Source organism: Pinus tabuliformis, chromosome 8 (genome assembly GCF_031772625.1).
Source record: "Pinus tabuliformis cultivar Carrire ecotype Pingquan chromosome 8, CPIR1, whole genome shotgun sequence".
NCBI classification, from domain to species: domain Eukaryota; kingdom Viridiplantae; phylum Streptophyta; class Pinopsida; order Pinales; family Pinaceae; genus Pinus; species Pinus tabuliformis.
The window spans coordinates 311,491,198-311,511,865 of NC_142294.1; the positions used below are offsets into that span (position 1 = coordinate 311,491,198).

Below are 20,668 nucleotides of genomic sequence, written 5' to 3' on the forward strand. Positions count from 1 at the left end.
CAAAGAATACTATTGAAGGGAAAAATTATCTTGACTGAGTTTTGTTAGTTTTTGGTAGCATTAGAAGTTATCTAGCTTGAAATTGGTGGAGAGGCTAAGGCACATGAGTTCTAAAGAACCCATAAACCGTTTGGTGAAATTCCACCCAGATTGTATTTTATTATAATAACTAATATTTTTAATGGAGTTCCTAAGTCTAAACTTAGGGAAATTAAAATATTAATGGGTATTAATCAAAATATGGGTGAGAATGATCTAGAAGGCGGATCAAGTCATGTTTTAATATTAGCTGTTGATTAGATCTCGATCGTTGAAGACTCAACAGGAAAAGTATAAATGGAAGCTTGGGGTTCATTTGGAAATACACATAGAGAGATTGAGGAAATCGATTTTCTGAGGTGAGAAGTTTTCAGGAGGAAAATCGATTTTCTGAGGTGAGAAGTTTTCAGGAGGAAAATCGATTGGGGAGATCTTGTAGCTGAGGGGCAGAGAGAATCCGGAAGGACTTTCCGGAGAATACTGATAGAGAAGCAGACAAAGCTTGCAGAGAGGCAGCGCAGTAGTCGGGAGAGATGATGCAAAAAAATTCCCGTCACGCAAAATCTAGAACTGCCGGAACAACTGAAATTGCCAGAATTGTCGGGAACAACCGAGATAGTTGACGCAGAGGCAGAGAAGGTGACGTAGAGCCAACACAGAAATAGCCAGGGTTAGCTAGTCTTGTGCCGAATCAGCCGGAATTTTGTCGGGTGAAGTGAGGTAAAACTCACTCAGATTTTCCGCCAATATTTTCTTTGTAAATGATTGCTAGCTGAGCATCCTAGATTTGTATTCAGATATTTTTCCTGCATAATAATAAACCCTCAGAGTTGCTGTACCGATTTTCCCGCATTGGGTTTTTCCGGGGACTATTGTGTCCAAAAATAAGTGTGTCCCATGTATCTTGTTCTTTGCTCTATTTTCTGTTTCATGAGATCAAATATTTAATTAGTGTAGGCTGCAGAAGTAATTTGCTTAAGTATTCAGAAGAATAACTTGATGAATGTAATTTAAAAATCAAGTAGGTGAAGTAGATTCAGGTTTGCTGCAGTAGGGGTTCCTTCAAAGTGTAAGAATTTTCACATGTTTTCCCCTCGGGGGGGTTTTGCCCTGGCATGTGCCTATATCTTGTGTCTCTTGTTTTTGTGATCTTCATATATATATATAATTGCTTGATGAAAGATAAGATAATAAAGAAGTAAAAAAAGCCAACACATTCACAAGTAATTATCAAGAAAGGAGAATCAAACCCTAATAATATCTTTGATTTTCCAACACAGAGGTTGTGGCTCTAATGATAGCAATGTCATCGTTTTAGACACTAAAAGGACTAAACTTCTCAAGAGAAGACACAAAGGTGTTCTTATCTTTCTTTCAACCAAGCTTATGCTTGGATGTTAATTATTAAATGCAAGACTAACTTAGAATGCAAAATGCAAGGAGGATTAGAAGATGCTTTAGTGAAGCGAGATGTTCAAGACTCAAAACACTTAGATTACGATTTATTCTGATTTAAACACTAGGTACTTAAGCGGAAATTTAATGAAAATCCCAATGATGCAAATATTCAAAATAGTCAATTTCAAGCAGTGTTGTGAAAATCGCGATATTATCGCGATAACATGAAAAAATCGCGAGTTTTTCAAATCCTTGATAAACTCGCTCGATTACTACGTAGTTTTTTTCTCCAAAAAATCGGTGAAATTATCGCGATAACTTCAAAAAAGCGCGATAATTTCGAAGTAATCACGATTCGATGGGAAGTTATTGTAGGGGTGGCGGACAACGCGTTTTATAAGGGAAAACATGATATTTTTTGTCATTTTGAACAGACAACAGCGTGGATTGAGCGCTGGGGAGGAGAGGAACCCTGGAAGGCATCTATTAGGGTAGAGGAGGAGGAACCCTGGAGATTTTAGCATCCCAAGCAAGAGAACTTCGTCTTGGATCAAATTTCTCCGGCAAACCGTTGTTTCCAGTATGGGCACCAAATTTGGTCATTTTGTTTTGGTTTTTTTCTTGTTTTTGCTTAGGTTTCTATAACCCATTGTTTATCAAAGATTTTTTAGTGGATTTGATGGTGTTTTTTCTCATTTTTGTTGCATAGAGTGGAGAGAGTTCATTTTGAATTGGGTTGATGTTTTTTGTTTGATTGTAAAAAATTCAACGTGTTGTGTCATGTAATTTTTTTTTTAAATTTTTGTAACTTGCAATTTTTATTGTGCCATAGGTTCAACTTCAAAGTTCAAACTTCATCTTACATTAAAACTCAAGAGTTCAACCAAGTTACAAACGTGCCAAGGAAATTGGACCTTCTGTGGGAATATGGTGAACCTAATGGAGGGTTTGATAAATTGAACTTGTCTTGCAAGTTGTGTGGGTAGCATATGTCAGGGGGGGTTTATAGATTGAAGTATCACCTTGCACAAATCCCTGGACATGATGTAGGCCCTTGCAACAATACAAATGTGGAAATCATCCGAAGAGCCATGAGATCATTGGAAGAATTAGAGCAAGAGAGAGTGGTCAAAGCATAATTGAAGAAACAACTAGTAGGGAAGGTGTTAGGGGGTGAATATGGAAGTGGCACTGGTTCTATTTCAGCATCAATGTCTACAACCAACCCTGTAGCTACCTCATCATTTTTTGTTCGTAGAACCATGGTTGGTTCACAACTATCTATCACTTCAATGCTTTAAAAAATGAGAAAGAACAAGCTGACAAGTTGTTGGGCAAGTTTCTTCTTTGGAGTGATATTCCTTTCAACGTTGTAAGGAATAATCCATTTTTCCACCCCGCTGTTGATGCTATTGCAACTGTTGGCCTAGGGTACAAAATTCCTTCTTATGATGACTTTAGAGGCCGCATTTTTCAAGAGGAAAAGGTTGACTGCACCAAAAGTTTGGAAATCATGGGCACAAACAGGATGCACTGTGATGTCAGATGGTTGGACCGACCGAAATGGGAGAACCCTTATAAACTTCTTGGTTAGTTGTCCCAAGGGGACAATGTTTATGAAATCCGTTGATGCATCTTCACATATCAAAGATGCAAAATTATTATGTGATTTGTTGGATGTGTTTATTTTGGAGGTGGGTGCAAAACATGTTGTCCAAGTCATAATAGACAATGCTGCAAATTATGTTGCTGCTGGCAAGATGCTTATGGAGAGGCATCCTATTTTATTTTGGACACCTTGTGCTGCACATTTTATTGATTTGATGTTGGAGGACATAGAAAAAATTTTCTTTGTCAAAAATATTGTTGACTCATCAAAAAGCATTACAAAATTTATATATAATCAAGCATCTGTGCTTAGCTTGATGAGAAAATTCACCAACAACAAGGAGTTGGTGCGCCTCGCCATTACACAGTTTGTCACCAGTTTCATATCTCTTCAATCCCTCTTGAATTCTATGTGGGATGTGAAAAGAATGTTTCTTTTAGAGGAGTGGCGTGCTTTGACAATGAGCCGCAAATCAGAGGGAAAGGCCATATGCAAATTAGTTTTATACGAAGAAGACTTCTGGGCATGAGTGCAGGTGGTGTGCACTGTTACTGAACCTTTGGTAAAGGTTCTTCGATTAGTTGATGGTGAGAAGCCCACAATGGGCTATTTGTATGAGGCCATGGATGGGGCCAAAGAAGCCATTCGGGCCTACTATGATGATAAGGGAGATGAGGGGTTTCAGAAACAACTCCTCTTATGAAAAGTGATTGATGAACGATGGAACAACATATTCCATCGTCCCATTCATGTTGCAGGGATCTACCTGAACCCCGCATTTTCTTACCTATGTGGGTTCTTATTTGATGCTGAGATCATGGATGGATTCTTAACCTGTGTTCAGAGGATGGTGTGATCTCCAGCAGAACGTGCAGAAATCTCCAAAGAAATGGAGATATACAGGATGGCAGGTGGCACATTTGGCTTTGAGATTGCTGTAACTGATAGGAACACTACAATGCTAGGTATTTTCAAATTTCATTGTCTTTTCAAGTTCATAACTTCATACTTTGCTTCAACTTTCAAATTTCATTTTTTTCTTATGTTTATCTTATTTGTATTTTTGTTGTAGATGCATGGTGGACTCGCCATGGTGCCAGAGTACCCCATCCGCAAAATCTTGCCATTCAAATCCTCAACGAAACATGTAGCTCCTCAGGATGCGAGCGCAACTGGAGTGTATTTGAAAAAATACACAACAAGAAGCGCAACAGTTTAAACTTAAAACTTAAAATATTCCAAATTTCCAATTAATTTTTTGAATTCATTAAATAATTTTCTTCATAATTATTATTTTATAATCTTTGTACAGGTTGGAGACCCAGCAACTTAATGACATGGTCTACGTCTACTACAATCTTTGATTGTGGGTGAAGCAACTTGAGAGGATACCTGATATGGAGGCCATCTCATTGGATGGGATTGACACCACTGCTACATGGAGGGTTGAGGCCGAGAGGCCTCTCATGGAGTCTTCCGATGATTGGTTAGAGCATGAGGTAGTGGAAGGCGTAGAGGGGGAGGAGGAGGAGGAGCAACAGGAGGAGGTGACACCACCTACCCAGGCTACCCTTGCCACTAGTAGAGGATGTGGTCTACCTATGGTAGCTCCTAGTTCTTCAGCTTCTAGAGCACAACAGAGTCTATTGCCAACTCCACTGACATCTACATCTTGAGGGAAAGGGAAAGCTATTGCATTTTCTCACAAGAGGGGCAGAAGAAATCAGTGGTATTAGTTATTTGGTTCATTTCATTGTATATAACATTATGACTTATGATATGATATACATTATTATATTTTTTGTTGATATTTTGAGGCTAAGTTGGGACTCAGGAGTCAGGACTTACTATTCAGGACATGATTCACTGTTATGTGTGATGTAGCACTATAAATGATATTACACATCTTATATATTAGTTCTTTTATCATATTTATGTGTCAATGTATTTATTTTTTGTTGTAGATGCTATAGATATTAAAAAAATTGAATATTTTTGTATTTTACGATTTTTCCCCGATTATTTCCCAATTTTTACGATTTTTTTTCCGATTTTTTCCCCTTGCCGATTTACTCCCGATAACGATTTTTGCAAGATTGATTTCAAGAACCGAAAGGTATACAATTTTTCCACAAGTCCACGATAGAGTATTCAATAAAAATGCTGATCACAATTACTAGAAAATTCTCAAAACTAATTACTCAAGAAATATCCAATAATTCAAGTAAATAGATCCAAATTTAGAGTTAATTTTCCTCTTATACAGTGAGTCATCTCAATAAATATCAAGCATTAAAACCCCAATGATCACAAAACTTAGTTGAAGCATGCAAATAGTAAAAGTTTAAGCACTTAAATTTCAACAATTTAATATTCAGAATAACAATGAAATTTAGATGCTAATTAATGCCAAAAACACCTCTTCAAATAATTCTGGAAACTTATAATTTTTCTAATGTCTCAAATCCAGAAAAATATTTTTTTCTCCTATAGTTAGACTTTAGAGAAAAATTAAAAAATTTATGTTTCCTTGACTATATAAGAATTTTAAATTTTTTCCCCACAAAAATATTTCGAAATATTAAAGGCCCCAAAACAAAACCCTTATCACAAAAAATTAAAAAAAAAGAACTCAGTTTAAAAATTGTGTCACACTTTTATCAAATTTAAAAATAATTTGAAATTTTATGTGATAATGTTTAAAGTTTAATTAGAAATTTTTTTGAAGCGCCAAAATAAAACTTTTTAATGTGGTAAAATAAAGTTTAATTTCTTAAAGGGCCAAAGGCCACCTTTAAAAAATTAAATCGAAATATTTGTTAAGAGGTTGAATGAGTTAATGTGAGGAAGAGTGATGGAGCTGCCATCCAGGGAAAGAAATGTGGGTCGAAGGAGAACAACGGATGCAGGTGAGGAACGCGGGCTAGATCGAGCAGCCAAGGGATGCGAGAGAAGAGACGCAGGAGAAGGCAACTCATGTAGAGGATTGGGAGACGTGGGGCAGAGAAGGAAAAGCTGACGCGAAGGGGAGAAGAGCTCACACAGAGCTGAGGGGAGGGATAAGGGACGTGGCTAGAGAGGAGAAGTGTTTTAGGGTTGCGAATGGAAGGGTGAGGAGCAAGGGACGAGGGTTAAGGGAAAAAACGCTGAGGAATGAGGGAGGTTGCTGGGCAACGAAATAGAACAGGAGGAGAATAAGAGGGCTTATGCCCAATTTTTTTATTATCTAAGAATCATAATCTCTGCAAATTTCAAATTTTTGTCCACAATTTTGTTTCAATGAACCCCAGAAAAAATTAAGAAACCTCTGATCTGGAATTTTTTTTGCAAAAAATTGTTTTTTGAGACAAAATCTCGCCCTCTAGGGTCTAGATCTATTTCAGATCTTGAAAAAATCTTTCTAAAAAAATCCTTGGATTTACACTTGCATAAATGGAAAATTGTTAAAATTTGCAACTAGGGCCAACTTCCAACTTAGGACAACTCATATGATGGAGATGATTATTGCATTGGATTCCTCTTTTCGAGAGGTACAATTTTGATATAAAGATCATCTCATTTTGACAAGCAGAAATGGAATTTTGAATTTATTCTTTCTCATGAACAAATTGTCAAGGTCGGCCTCAATCAAATGTAGGCTCATGAAGCCCAATGAATGTTTTCTCACCCTCAATGAAGTGTATAAATAAGAGTGATGTCTCTCTCATTTGGACATCATCTCAACTCATCACATCATCTTCTCTCTCCTCTCTTGATTGGTTCGTACAACTTGGAGGCTTCTCTACTTCGCACATGTGGAAGAGGACAAATTTCTAGATTGGTTTTGGAGGCTGAAAATTGTAGAGATTAGGGCAGCGTTGACCAACGTTGATTTGGACTATTTGACCATGCTTTGACTTCGATCTAGAGGGAAGAATTCTGATTTTTGGAGGTTGCAGTGATTGTCATGATTTTCGATGTGTTTGGGGACTGTTTGATCGTGTTGACTGCATCGTTGACTTTCTGGTTTGACCATAGAAATTACAACATACTTTGATTGGGTTGATCGAGCTGTTTTTGGGTTGACTTTGACTCCCTTGGCAGGCCAAATTCTTCTGTTGTTGACCAAGCTGCTTGGGGAGAATTTGGAATAGTGTTGACCACCATTGAATTTTTGGTTAGGGCTGCATTGACTGCTGATTTGGCAGGACTATTTTGGGCATGTAATTCTGATATTTGTACTCTCTCTCTCTCTGTTGAACTATTGAAGAATAATAAGAATATTTGATCAAAGGGTTTCCCCACATTGGGGTTTGTCCTTGACATCCGCCATATTTTGTGTCCTCTTGTCTTGGCTTGTCTTTTGCACTTGTTTTTATGTTCTATCTGCATTTACTATCAATGTGTTTAAGTTAATGTGCTTATTACTAGATATAATTGGAAATTGTCATTAGGTTGCAAAAAGAACATTGAAGTAAATTGTGCCAAAGCATAGAACGTACGATTGTTATCTAAAATTAACAAAAACAAAAAACAAAAACCCAAGACGCAATACATATACAAAAATTCAAAATTTAAACTCAAATCCCAAGTTAGAAAATAAAATTTAAAATTTCTAATGATTTATACAATTAAATTTACAGATCTATTAGATTTGAGGAGTATGAGTCCAACTCTGCTCCCAGATTTGGAGATTTATGCTCTTTTTAGCTTTATCTAACTATTTAGCACAAATTATTGAAGATAAATAATTTTTTTAATTTAAGTACTAGCTCAGAAAATCCCTGCTAGAAGAAATTCGTTAGATAATATTAGGGTTTTATTCAGGAAGGCTCTCTAGATCTTATGTCTCGGGAGGCTGTTGGTTCAACCGAGGACTTCCCAAAACGTCCAATTTCTGAATACAAATGATTTTTGCACACTTAGAATTTAAGCTGTTAAATCAATAGAGATACAAAATAGCGATTAAATTTTCAAAGATTAGAGATACCTACTAATCAAATCAAATTATAATGCTACTTTAAATCCAATAATCTAAGCAAGATACTTGTGCAATAAATTATTCTATGAAAGATATTAACCAACAACTTATCAAATAAGATCAACAGAATATTAAGAACAATGTTACCATAAAACGACGAAGAGGAACATTACCATCAAATAAAACCCCAAAGACTTTGCGTTGTATTATTTCAGAAAAAATATTATAAGAAAGCTTCAAAACCTAGTACACGACTCAATGAGCAGATCCTTTGATGTGACAAATGACTTGTAATTTATAGATTAATTCTCCAACGACTAGTTGGCTTGATCCCCGTCAAAGTAATCTCAACCGTTGAAAAAGATTTAATTATTTTTTAATCTCCTCCATCGAAATTATTTTATTTTTGAGGAAATTCGATTTTTTTATTTAATTGAATTTTAATCAACTTAAAAGTAAAAATTTTAGAGTTGATTTCCTCAAAAAATTGACTTCGACTTAACTACCAAGGCCTAAGGGTTCAAAATCTCTTGAAATTTTCAATATTCCCTTGGCCAAGGACTTCCAAAAATTACTTCTTCTAGAACCCACTTTTTTTTTGGAGAATTAATTTTTCCGAGGACTTGAAATTTAATTAAATTTTAGCTTATAATTTTAATTTATTTTTGTCAGAAAATTTAATTAATTGACTCATGAGGGGATTAATAATTTTTCCAACCCTTAAATAATTTAGTCATGTCTCTAAATATGAGGGACCATGCACTAAAATGTTTTTACCAAAATATTACAATTTAATACATGAAGGGGGAACATCCGTTCGTTATAGACTTTCACTTATTTACTCAATTTTGCGACTCAAATATGATCTAGTAAACTCAGTGATTTGTAATAAAATAATCTAGCGAATTAGCTAAAATTATTCCCAAATCACTCTACAGAAAATTCGACTAGAACACTAAGACCTCACCTAAAATCTTGACGACAAAATCCACCCTATTTTTGGGGTGAGGTTGGAGGGAAAAACTCTGCCGATCATCCGTATTTAGAAACACACATGAATCGGTGAGACGAAAAACCTCCTAAGATAGAAATCGTCACCAAAAAAGTAGGATTACCTAGGTTGTTACATACATAGATGGTCTTACTAGGATCATTTACATTATAAACATGCAGAATGAGTTTACAACTTTAACAAAATGATGACTGAAGATGATGACGAAATCTGGATAATCTTCATTGCTTGATCATAATGGATTCTTCTTGCGAAAATGTACACTGCTATTGGGTAGTTGACACGGAGTGTTCAACGGACTGCAAGGCCTCTAAGGCCTGCAACTAGGGCAGACAAGACCACCAGGGCCTGCGGCTAGGGTAGAAAAGCCCTAGAAGGGTATTGCTAGCCCAAATAGGGCTGCGACTATGAGGGAAAGCCCCTTAGGGGCTGCAGCTAAGCCCTAAAGGGCTGTTGCAAGGGAAACAAGCCCTAAAAGGGTTGCAACAACAGGGGCTAAAGGAGGGGGCCGAGGCCTCTAGGAGGCTGGACAACTCCTCTAGAGGGGGGTTGAGGCCTTAGAAAGGCCTCAAAGGGCTGCGACTAGCCACAAAAAGGCTAGCATCTAGGCTCGAAGGGCTAGACCGCTAGGGCTTAGGGCAAAAAAATTTCCAGGAACCTACAAACAAAATTATATCCATGAATTTTCTACCAAAATGTTGGACGTTGGGCTTGGATGATGAATGAAGGTTAGATCTTGCCTTCCTAGGCCTATATCTGCTTCAAAACCCCACCAAAAATCTCTTGATCAGCTTGAAGTTCACTTGAACAAAAGAATCAAAGAATTCCAAAACCCCAATTATATATAAAATATAAAACCCCAAAAAATGATAAAACCCCAATTGCTGCAAAACAAATGAGTTAGAAATAATTTACAAATTGATTTACAAACGTACAATGTTTGCAAATTAATTTTTTTGGAAAAATATAACGAGTAATAGCGATGGATGAATGTATTTTTTCAAAAAATTTGAATATTGGCCAAAAACCCTTAGGCAAAATTAAAATACCATATAGTAATATTACAGCCCAAACATAGTTGGCTCTTCCCCACAGTTTGTGGATTTGGAGCCCAAGGGCCCATGTACTTGCAAATCTCTATAATTTTTGACAAGTAGAACTGTTAGATCATATGGTGAATCAGATCACCTAAGATAAAAAATTATTTTAGCAATAAAATGCTCTTGTCACCGACAAATGAAATAACAAGTTCATTAATAATTTTAACACAATATAGGAAAACACATAACTAGCACGTACCACAGATCAATGGAAGAAAAATACCATGAACTGAACCCCAAAGTCTTTCTATTATGATACAGAAATGTTCCCAGCAGAGCAATGGCTTAATACCAACTTTACAAAATTTACATCATCTAAAGATATATCATAGAAGTAAAATGACTTCTTTTTATAGAGAAATCCCTCAAAGTGGAAAATAACGGCTAGTTGGCTTGCTCCCCATCAAAATAATCTCAATTGTTGAAAATAGCTTGATCATCTTTTGATCTTCACTGTCGAATTTTTAATTTTGAGGAGAAATCTGAATTTTTTTTTAAATCCACTTTTAATCAATCAAAAAATTAATATTTTGGATTAATTTCCTCAAAAATTTGGCTTTCACTTAATCACCAAGGTCCAAGGGCTCAAATTTTCTTAAAAATATCAATTTTTCCCTTGGTGGGAAACTTCCAAAATTTGACTTTTCTTTGACCCACAAATTTTTTGATTATTTTCCACTTGGAGAGAAATTAAGTTCTCTATAATTTTTTACTCAAAATCAATTAATTTTCTTGCTTAGGATTTTAATTTAATTTAGCCAGAAAAATTAATCAATTGACACTAGAGGGGATTAATATTTTTTCCACCCTCAAATATTTTAGCCATGGTGTGTGAGAGACCATGCACTAAAATATTTTTCACATCTGATATTTCAATTAAATCAACCCTCAAAGGGGGAATACACCTTTACATATAAACCCTCATGACTTTACCCAATTTTGCGACTCAATATGATCTATTATAGACCAAGTGGTTTGTAATAAAATAATTTAACCAAATATGCTTAAATTATTCCCAAACACTTTTTTACAAAGACTCGATATAACACTAGGACTCACCTAAGACTTTGTCAACGAATTCCACCCTGTTTAAGTTAGAAGAAAAACTCTGTCAATTATCCGTGTTTAGAAACACACATAATTTGGCGAGGTTAAAAAACTTTATGGGATGAAATGCGTCGCAAAAATCAGAGGCTTACCTAGGTGTTGTTACATAATTAAACAGTCATACTAGCATCATTTACAATATAACTTGGAGAAATTGGGTTTACAATGATAAAACTATGTTTGTTGATGATTTTGAACCTTGAAAAAATTTCTTCATATCTTTGCATTCTGCGTCGTTGGACTATTGACAAAGTGTGTTCAATAGGTACTAGATACAACAATTATATATTGCTACAAGAGTGGGTTCCGATTGGCAGTGAATCCCATGTTTCATGACAAGTCCAAGCATATTGAGATCATATATCTCTATATTTGAGACATGGTGCAGAGAGGAGCTGTAAGACTCCATATTTCAGCTGACGAGTACATAGCAAACATTCTCACCAAGGCTTTGCCAAAAGGGAAGTTCTTGGTCTTCAGAGAGTAGGTTGGAGTCTTGGACTGATGATGTGACCCTCCCGGGTAAGGGTCTCGACTGATCAGGGACTTTGAGCTATGCACTTCCCCCCTGTGGAAGCTCCTAGGGTGAAGAATTAAGCCTTATAGCCCCTGGGGTTGAGGTAACTCTGGACAATAGGATAGGGTGTGATCCTTACCCTTGTGGTAAGTAGATCTTGCATATTGTCATTGTAGGGTGTGTGTGTGATCCTTGTCATTTTTGACAAGTGGGTATCTCCCCCTACCATCAAGTCTAGAACTTGGCAAAGTATACCCCAATTAGCATCCTATCCACAAGCTGGGCTTGTTCCTTCCCATTTGGCCAATGGGTTGAGATGACTTGAGATAGGGTGTGATCCTTACCATTTATGGTAAGTGGTATCTCGCTCAAGTGATGGGATGCAGGTGTTCTACCACTTGACTCTTGAGGGTCCAGGTGGGAAGGATCAACGAACAATAGGACAGAGTGTGATCCTTACCTCTCAAGGTAAGTAGATCTCGCCTATTGTCATAGGTCAATAGGATAGAGTGTGATCCTTACCCTTGTGGTAAGTGGATCTCGCCTATTGTCCTTAGATATAGGGTGGTAACTGGAGCTCCCCTATGATTATGATTCTTCTTCTTTAGATTCGAGAGTGTTCAACAGATGAGCAAAGACTAGATATAACTTGATTCAATGATGACGATGACGAGATTTATGAGATGAGATTCATGATGAAATAAAAATTTTCTCCCTAACTAAGAGGGAGTGTTAATTTGGCAGATCAGGGACAAATTCCCTCCATTGGCAACCTTCCTCAAGAAAGACCTGTCTTAGCCCTTGGAAGAATTTAATTTGGTCAAGGAAAAATTCAATTTGGTCAAGGAAAAATTTAAATTTTAAGTGAAACCCACATGTGCACAAAAGTACAAGTCGACCTAGGCATGCTAATTTGACCCCCTAAGGCTCATATAAATAGAGCATTTGTCACATCACTTTGGAGCATCACAAAAGCATCTCTCTTCTCTTGACTGGTTCGACTTGATCTAAAATTGTAGGGGTCCGAGTTCACACATGTGAAGAGGAAGACGACATTTTTGTGTCGCGTTGACTTTTCTAATTAGGGCACCTTTGACCAGTGTTGACTCTTGGGTTTTGGACTTGTTTGACTTGGGTTTTTGGATCAGTCTTGGAGGTTGAATTCAGAAGCAAGGAGAGCTTAATTTTTTAGGCACTCTTACCTTGGTTGACCACAAATCTGAAGCTACCATTTGACCCCACAGGGTTGACCAGTTTCTGAAGCACAATTTGGGATTGTTTTGACTATGTTTGATTGAGATAAAGAGGCTGAGTTTTTTGCTGCCAAGATCGAGTCTTTTGGAGGCACTTTGACTGCTAAATGTTGATTGGTTAGAGCTCTTTGCCTGTTGTTGACTTTGACCCAAGGTTACTTGGGAGCGGGAGCAACATTTTTAGAAGCTCCCAGTTCAGGAGCAAATTTTTATATTTTGATGCATATATGTCAACAAAAGCATGTAGAATGATGAATTAGATATAAAAAGCATAAACACATAGATTGAACCATATAACATCAATCATCCAGAAGTTATAATCTTCATCAACCACGTCCACAAGTTAGTAACATACAACATATTGAGTCTCATGATTCATCAATCTTAAAGTTTCAAGCTTTCAAAATTCAATATATAACATTATCATCATTGATCACCAAAGTTGTATTTGTAAGCTAAGTGTAACCATTACAACAAAGAATATCTAACATGAAATGAAATGAAATGAAACAACTTTCAACTTTCACAAAGCATCATATTCATAATTCATTACCAATGAGTTATAATTTCCAACTTCAAACTTAAATTGTCATATATTGTTTACAAAAAATATCATAATAAATATGAAAGAGTCAACAGTTATAAAAACTATAGAAACTAGAAAAGACAAGTAAATCTATTATCTATTGCTAATGCTTGGGCCTTTTTCCGCCATGAGAAAAGTCTAATTTTTGAGTCTTGTTGGAAAATCAGGATCTTTGTCATTAATATCACCCTCTAAGCATTAACATAAGATAGAAAAAACATAGCATGTCAAGTCAAGATTTTGTTTGAGTGATGGGTACATTTTTTGGCTCATGAGAATCTTGTGGAATTTGTAGGAAACATGGGATCCCGGGTAGACATGACTTATATATCAGATCACCTCCCGATTGTACTACAATGGAGAAGGGAGAATGCGAGGTTAGGGATCCCTTTCAAATTCAATCGAGTTTGGTTGGAAGATGATGACTTTAATCGGATGGTAAATTACATTTGGAGGACGGTGGCTATTGAGCTTGGGGCATCGACTATGCTTATGATCATGAAGAAACTTAGTATTTTGAAGAGCAAGGTCAGGATTTGGGAGTGAAACAAAAAAAATCAACTGAAATTGAACCTACAAAGACTGTCAAGGAAATTTCCAGGCTTGGTATGTCTATGGAACAGGTGGCCCCTTCCCAATAGGACTTGGAGTGACTAAAGGAACTGGAGAAAAAAAAGAGACATATATTATCTATTCAAGAGACCACTTGGTGTCTCAAGAGCAGGGCTTTATGGCTTCAAGAGGGTTATCAAAATACTCGTTTCTTTCACCATTATGTGAACCATAGAGGGAATATTAACGCGATTTGGCACATTGATGCAACAAACGGGGAGAAGGTATATACTATTGGTGAGATTCAAAGAGAGGCAGTCACATACTTTGAGGACTTTTTCACAGCTCGGGTGTGGGTTAATATTGAAGACCAAATATGGGGGATGGGGGACTACTCCTCCATGTTTAATGGGGCTTCTAATGAAGCTCTTTTTCGCCCAATTATTTTGGAGGAGATTCGTCTGGTTTTGAAGTCATTTGCGAAGGAAAAATGTCCAAGTCCAGATGGTTGGACGATGGAGTTATCCCTCCATTTTTTTGATTTGATGGGACAAAGCCTACTGGATCTTGTTGAAGAATCCTGTTCATCTGGTCATATTATTGGAGCCATAAACTCAACTTTTCTTACTCTCATCCCGAAGACTACATGCCCTCCTTGGATTTCAGGCCAATTTTTCTTTGTAACATTACTTACACTGGACGCAGCTGTGACACTTTGTAACAAATTTTAGTATACTGGACGCATCTGTTTGCACTCCCGACGTTTATTATCTCGAAGATTCAGTCTATTCTCACTCGTTTCCTCTAGTCTGGAATTGGTGAGGACCATAAATATCATTTGATAAGTTGGGAGGTGATTACTCAATTGAAGGAATTTGGAAGTTGGGGTATATTGGACACGAGAGTTTTTGGGTGGGCACTTCTAATAAAGTCTCTCTCGAGGGCTCTATATGGAGAAGGTCTATGGCAGGATATCATTAAACTGAAGTACTTGAAGGGGAAGAGCATCACTGATTGGTATAGAAGGGGCAACATTGGCATTAGAATAGGATCAAACATTTGGTTGAGTTTTCACAAGGTGAAAAGTTGGTTTATATAGCTGCTCTGATGGTCTTTTGGCAAAGGAAATCATATTTTAATTGGAATCGACCAAGTGATTGGTGTCCATACTACTTACCACCTTCCAGAGAACACCATTGATTTACTACATGCCAGGGGTTACATTTTTTTGGACCATTATAAAACAATGGAGTGGTCATTATCCAATCTGGAAAGAGCAATTCATTTAATCTTCAACAAATTATGGCACAATTTAGCATAACCTAGAATCAATTATTCCACACATTAGACATAAAGAAATAAATATTCAACAATTAAGTGCACTTGCAAGATAACATGCAAAATTTCCATCCATTAGACCAATGAATAGCTCCAAAGATATCCCAAATCAGCTCCAAATATCAAAATGCATCTAAGATATCCAATTCTTCCACAAGAGAACAAATCCGAATTCCTCTAGTGAGGCCGAAAATCCAAAAGGTGTGATGATGAGAAGTTACAATGACATATTCTTCTACTTATATGGGGCATACAAATGCTTAATTAGCCTACTAGCCCCTCTAAATAATAAAATAATGTGCAAATACCAATTTAGGTCACAAGCTGATCTAATAGCCTTTGACAAATTAAATAAAGCTCCACATGTGCAAGCCGAAATGCTAATGTAATGCTAGTGGATGCCCTTTGAGGGATGACGTTGAGGGCAATGGGTGCCTTGACAAGTGTAGAGGCCCTCTAAAATCATGGTTTAGGGAGTGGGCCCTAAATATCTGTCATAATCATCCTGTGGACCCCAGTTTTGGGTTTGGGGCACAAAATCGGTCTCATGGGTCTCTCTGTACTCAATATGCCTAACTCTACTCCAACGTTGAGGGCACTAAAGATGGTGCTATCCTTCCCATGTCTCAAGGTATGAGACAAACCTCATTTGGGCCTTGGATCAATTGCCTGTCTTTGTGATCACTGCCAAGTCAACTGGGGGCATGTTGCTCTAGGTGCATCATCCCATGAAAGTGAATGATATAGGGTGAAGTGCAGGAACGTTGTGACTGCTGAAGATGCCCATGGATATAAGTGATGCTCCACAACTGTCCGGAGGCCCATGGCTCTTAATGCCTCATATGTGGGTGTCAATATGTCCCTCTGGAGGACCTAGACACCAATTAAGTTGCCTATACCTATAAATGGAACCACATGTCAATCACACAATATCCAGTGCTGCAACTTTAACCATTAAGTACATTTAATCATTATTGCATCTAAGTGAACCAAACTTGAAAGAAATGGGCAAATTAACACTTCATACAAGGCTTCTCTTCCAAAATTGTGGCCTTAGTCACGTAATGGTGTTACCTCACTAGGTAGAAGTGGTTAATAGACGTCCTTTTTAGGTGTTCTCAACCCCCAAGGGGAAGTGACATGTCCTTGGTCCACCCTTCAATTGATAGGTGCCACGTGAATAATGATGGAATAGAGGGGAAAGACTTCATGGCCAAGTGCCATGGTCAAAGGGATCAACTATGATGGGGGAAGTGACATGTCCTTGGTCCACCCTTCAGTTGATAGGTGCCACGTGAATAATGATGGAATAGAGGGGAAAGACTTCATGGCCAAGTGCCATGGTCAAAGGGACCAACTATGATGGAGTACCTCATCCTGGGTGTATAGATGTGAGGAGGGAGCAATCATGGATGCATGAGTTACCAACTTGGCCTTTGTTTTTCCACCCCTCTTATGCCTTTTACTTTTTCTTGATTCTTCTTTGTATTATTGCTCGTAGCTCAAGGAATGAGAGCTTGCTTTGTATGATGTATAGTAGTTATTACCCCCTTATGGATGGGGTAGCTCATCGCCCATCAGGGGTTGGGACATGCAAGGGTTCCTTATCTTCTATGAGATAGGCCAATATTGGCCCAGGAACAGAGTGATGGCCGTATGAGTGAGGTAGAGCTCATGCTTGGATTTTGCCCTAATTTGTAAGTCTCAACCATCTTTTGCACTTTGATTTTTCTTTTGTTTTTCTTGTGGCCATCATATGCTCTTTTTATTTCTTTTAGCTGCATCAACCTCCTAGGGTACATTTCTAGCCCCTACTCTGGTATGAGGATATGTGGGTGTCAAATCCCAATGAACTAGTGGCTGGTTGGACCTGAAGAATGGAGGTGGAATAGGGGATCGTAATGTAATGGAAAGTGATAACTATGGAATAGGGAGAGATGGAGCTACACTATCTCAATCATGGCTTTTCAAGTAGTGCTCCTCCTATACCCATTGGGCCATTGGGGAGGTCCCACTAGACTGGGATTGAAAATTAACCCCCCATTTAAGGTGACGGAAGAAGATCATGATCAAGACCCTTCTTTCTTCCAAGTTACTCTATGATCCATATCAAAATGTCCAAATACAAACAAGCATAAGCATCTGAATTCAAAATAATAAAGTACCTTTTCATCAGAAGCCCACCTTCCAATATGTGCTCTTGGAAAATAGGCGAGGAAACATATGATTGATGTAGGTGGTGCAAACATAAATGGCACATCGTCATCAGCTACTAGTGGCTCTTAGGGCTGCTGGCTGGAAGAGATGAATAGGAGAAAAATTTCTCCTAGGGGTCACCCACTTTTGGTGGGTAACAAGCCCTACCCAGGTATGAGGATGTATGGTGCCAAATCCTAGACAACTAATGGTTTGTTGAACCCGAAGAAAGGAGGTGGAATATAGGGCATTAATGTAAGATATAAAGTGGTAAGTATGGAATGGGGAGAGATGGGACTACGCTATCTCAATCGGGGTTTCCCAAGTAGTGCCCCTCCTATACCCATTGGGCCTTTAGGGGAGGTCCCATTGGACTAGGATAACCCTCTCATTTAAGGTGAGGGAACAAGATCATGGTCAAAACCCAGCGTCCTTCCAGGTTACCCCATAATCCATGTTAAATGCCCAAAATACAAGCAAGCATAATCACCCGAATGCAAAATGATAAAGTACCTTTTGATCAGAAGCCCACCTTCCAATATGTGCTCTTGGCAAAAAGGCAAAGAAACATATGATTGATGCAGGTGGTGGAGACATAAATGGCACATTGTCAGCAAGTACTATCGGCTCTCAGGTGTTGCTCGCTGGAAGAGATAAATAGGAGAAAAGTTTCTCATAGGGGTCACCGACTTTTGGTGGGTAACAAATCCTACCCAGGTATGAAGATGTATGGTGTCAAATCCTAGACAACCAATGGTTTGTCGAACCCATAGAAAGGAGGTGCAATATAGGGCTTTAATGTAAGATGTAAAGTGGTAAGTATGGAATAGGGAGAGATGGGACTATGCTATCTCAATTGGGGTTTCCCATGTAGTGCCCCTCCTATACCCATTGGGCCATTAGGGAGGTCCCACTAGACTAGGATAAAAGATTAACACTCCCATTTAAGGTGAGAGAACAAGATCATGGTCAAAACCCCTCTTCCTTCCAAGGTAACCCATAATCCATGTCAAATGCCCAAAATACAAGCAAGTATAAGCACCCGATTGCGAAATGAATAAAGTGCCTTTTGATCTGAAGCCCACCTTCCAACATGTTCTCTTGCCAAATGGGTGAGGAAACATATGACTATGCAGGTGGTGGAGATACGAATGACACATTGTTATTAGCTATTAGTCATTGTCAGGGGCTACTGGCTGGACAATTGGAAGAGATGGTGGGAGAAAAAATTCTCCTATATGGTCACCCACTTTTGGTGGGTAAGATGTTCCATGGTATTCTAATGATAGAAGTTATAGAAGGAGAATTGGAGCTCACTTTTGGGGTATGCATTGGTTATTTGTCTCCTATTTGATTTGAGCGCTGTCGTAGCTGGGTGCTAGGTTGTGAGCCTCAGTGAGGATTAGTCTTCGGTGGTGAGACACCCACCCTAGGTGATTCGATATTGGTTTCGGTGGTGAGACACCCATTGTAGCTGATTTGAGATTGGCTTCGGTGGTGAAACTATCAACCCTAGCTGATCAATACTAGTTTCGGTAGTGAAACTATCTACCCTAGCTGATCTAGAGGAGGAGCCATCCACGTTTCTCATTATTGCATCAACGAGTTCATTGGATAGGCCATTGTCAGCCATCTATATATTCAGCCATTTGTGCTATTGTGCTGGTGCTTTAACAGGTTCTCAAATTCACATTTGGCATGTATTTCCAGATTCTTATTTAATATAAGAAGGCTAAGTTTTGTTGCTACTAAGGAAGATTTCTTGTGCGTACTGTCAAACAAGGGTTTCATATTAAATTGTATGCGATATGTTTGATGAAATGTCCTTACCTTGATAATTAGCAGAAATTCATTTGCTGTGTCATGTTTGCATAGTGTTTGTTAAAATGTCTCAATGGAAATTTTGAAGATTACTGCAAAATCTAGATTGGGACATTACATGTCAATCAATGGGATGTTTGTTCACTGGTGAGGTTGATGAAGTATCAATCCATCCAGTCTGCCCCACCTGAATAACACATTTAAATTAAGGATAAGGCCAGGTGCAAGACCTGGGTGGGTTTGGCAGAATAGGTATCCCTCAGTTGGGGATTCTAAGCTGAAAGAAGGAAGTACTATGTGGTGTAGCTCCTTCATGTGTGCGTTTCTTGAAACTTTCATGAAAAAGAAGAAAAAATGATAACTTATAGTTAGAACTTGGTATCAAGGTTAGAGTCGCAGACACAGGAAGAAACCTTGTATATACCATATGCAGAAGAAATGTATGTTCAAGTACTAGCAGTTAGGCTAAAAGTGATAGCAGCCTGTAGGGATACTTTTAATGTGATTGTGATTTGTTTGCACAGAAGCTAGTAGGATTGAGTATCAGGAAAGTAGACATGTACTTCCAGGGGCTTACTAACTATCTGCTTACAGTGTGACTGATAGAGATTTACTCTTGAACCCTTTGAGCAAGGTGGCCAATCAATCAATATTATTATGACCTTTTGTTTTGACTAAAACTGGGCATAAAATGAAGAGAATATCATCCAGTTGCATCCACCATTGGTGATTGGTGAAGATAAGTTTAGTTGACCTTTCCTGGTATGATCACTAGCTATTCTCAGGTTACGCTTGAATCTGTTTTAGTTTGTACTGATTAAACAACATTCAAAGATGACATTATCTTTCTCTTATCCATATCTTGATTATCCTATGATTCTGAGCATTTATTGGTTAGATACAATACATAAATCTTTTTATGCATCACAACACTGTCAGGGAACTATTTTGTAGTGGTCTTGGATGATTTTAGAAGTAGTCTTGTGCTTATTATTTAAATTACCACTTTTTGCATCACTTAAGCCTTTTTAGTTTTATATATAATAAGGCTTATGGAGGATGCTATAAGATAAGATGAGATAATTTTATTAATGTCCAGCGAATTACCACAAAAGTAGGTCAATGGGACTGAAAAATACAACATTTAGCACATTCTATAATAATTAATAAAGCAGTGCTG

The 20,668-nt window shown here is 37.7% G+C and overlaps 1 protein-coding gene across 5 annotated transcripts in view; it reads left to right on the forward strand.

Annotated features, from left to right (window-relative positions):
* RLF (reduced lateral root formation) overlaps positions 1-20,668 on the forward strand; it is a 108,732-nt gene that overhangs the window by 85,660 nt on the left and 2,404 nt on the right. The window lies entirely within an intron of this gene.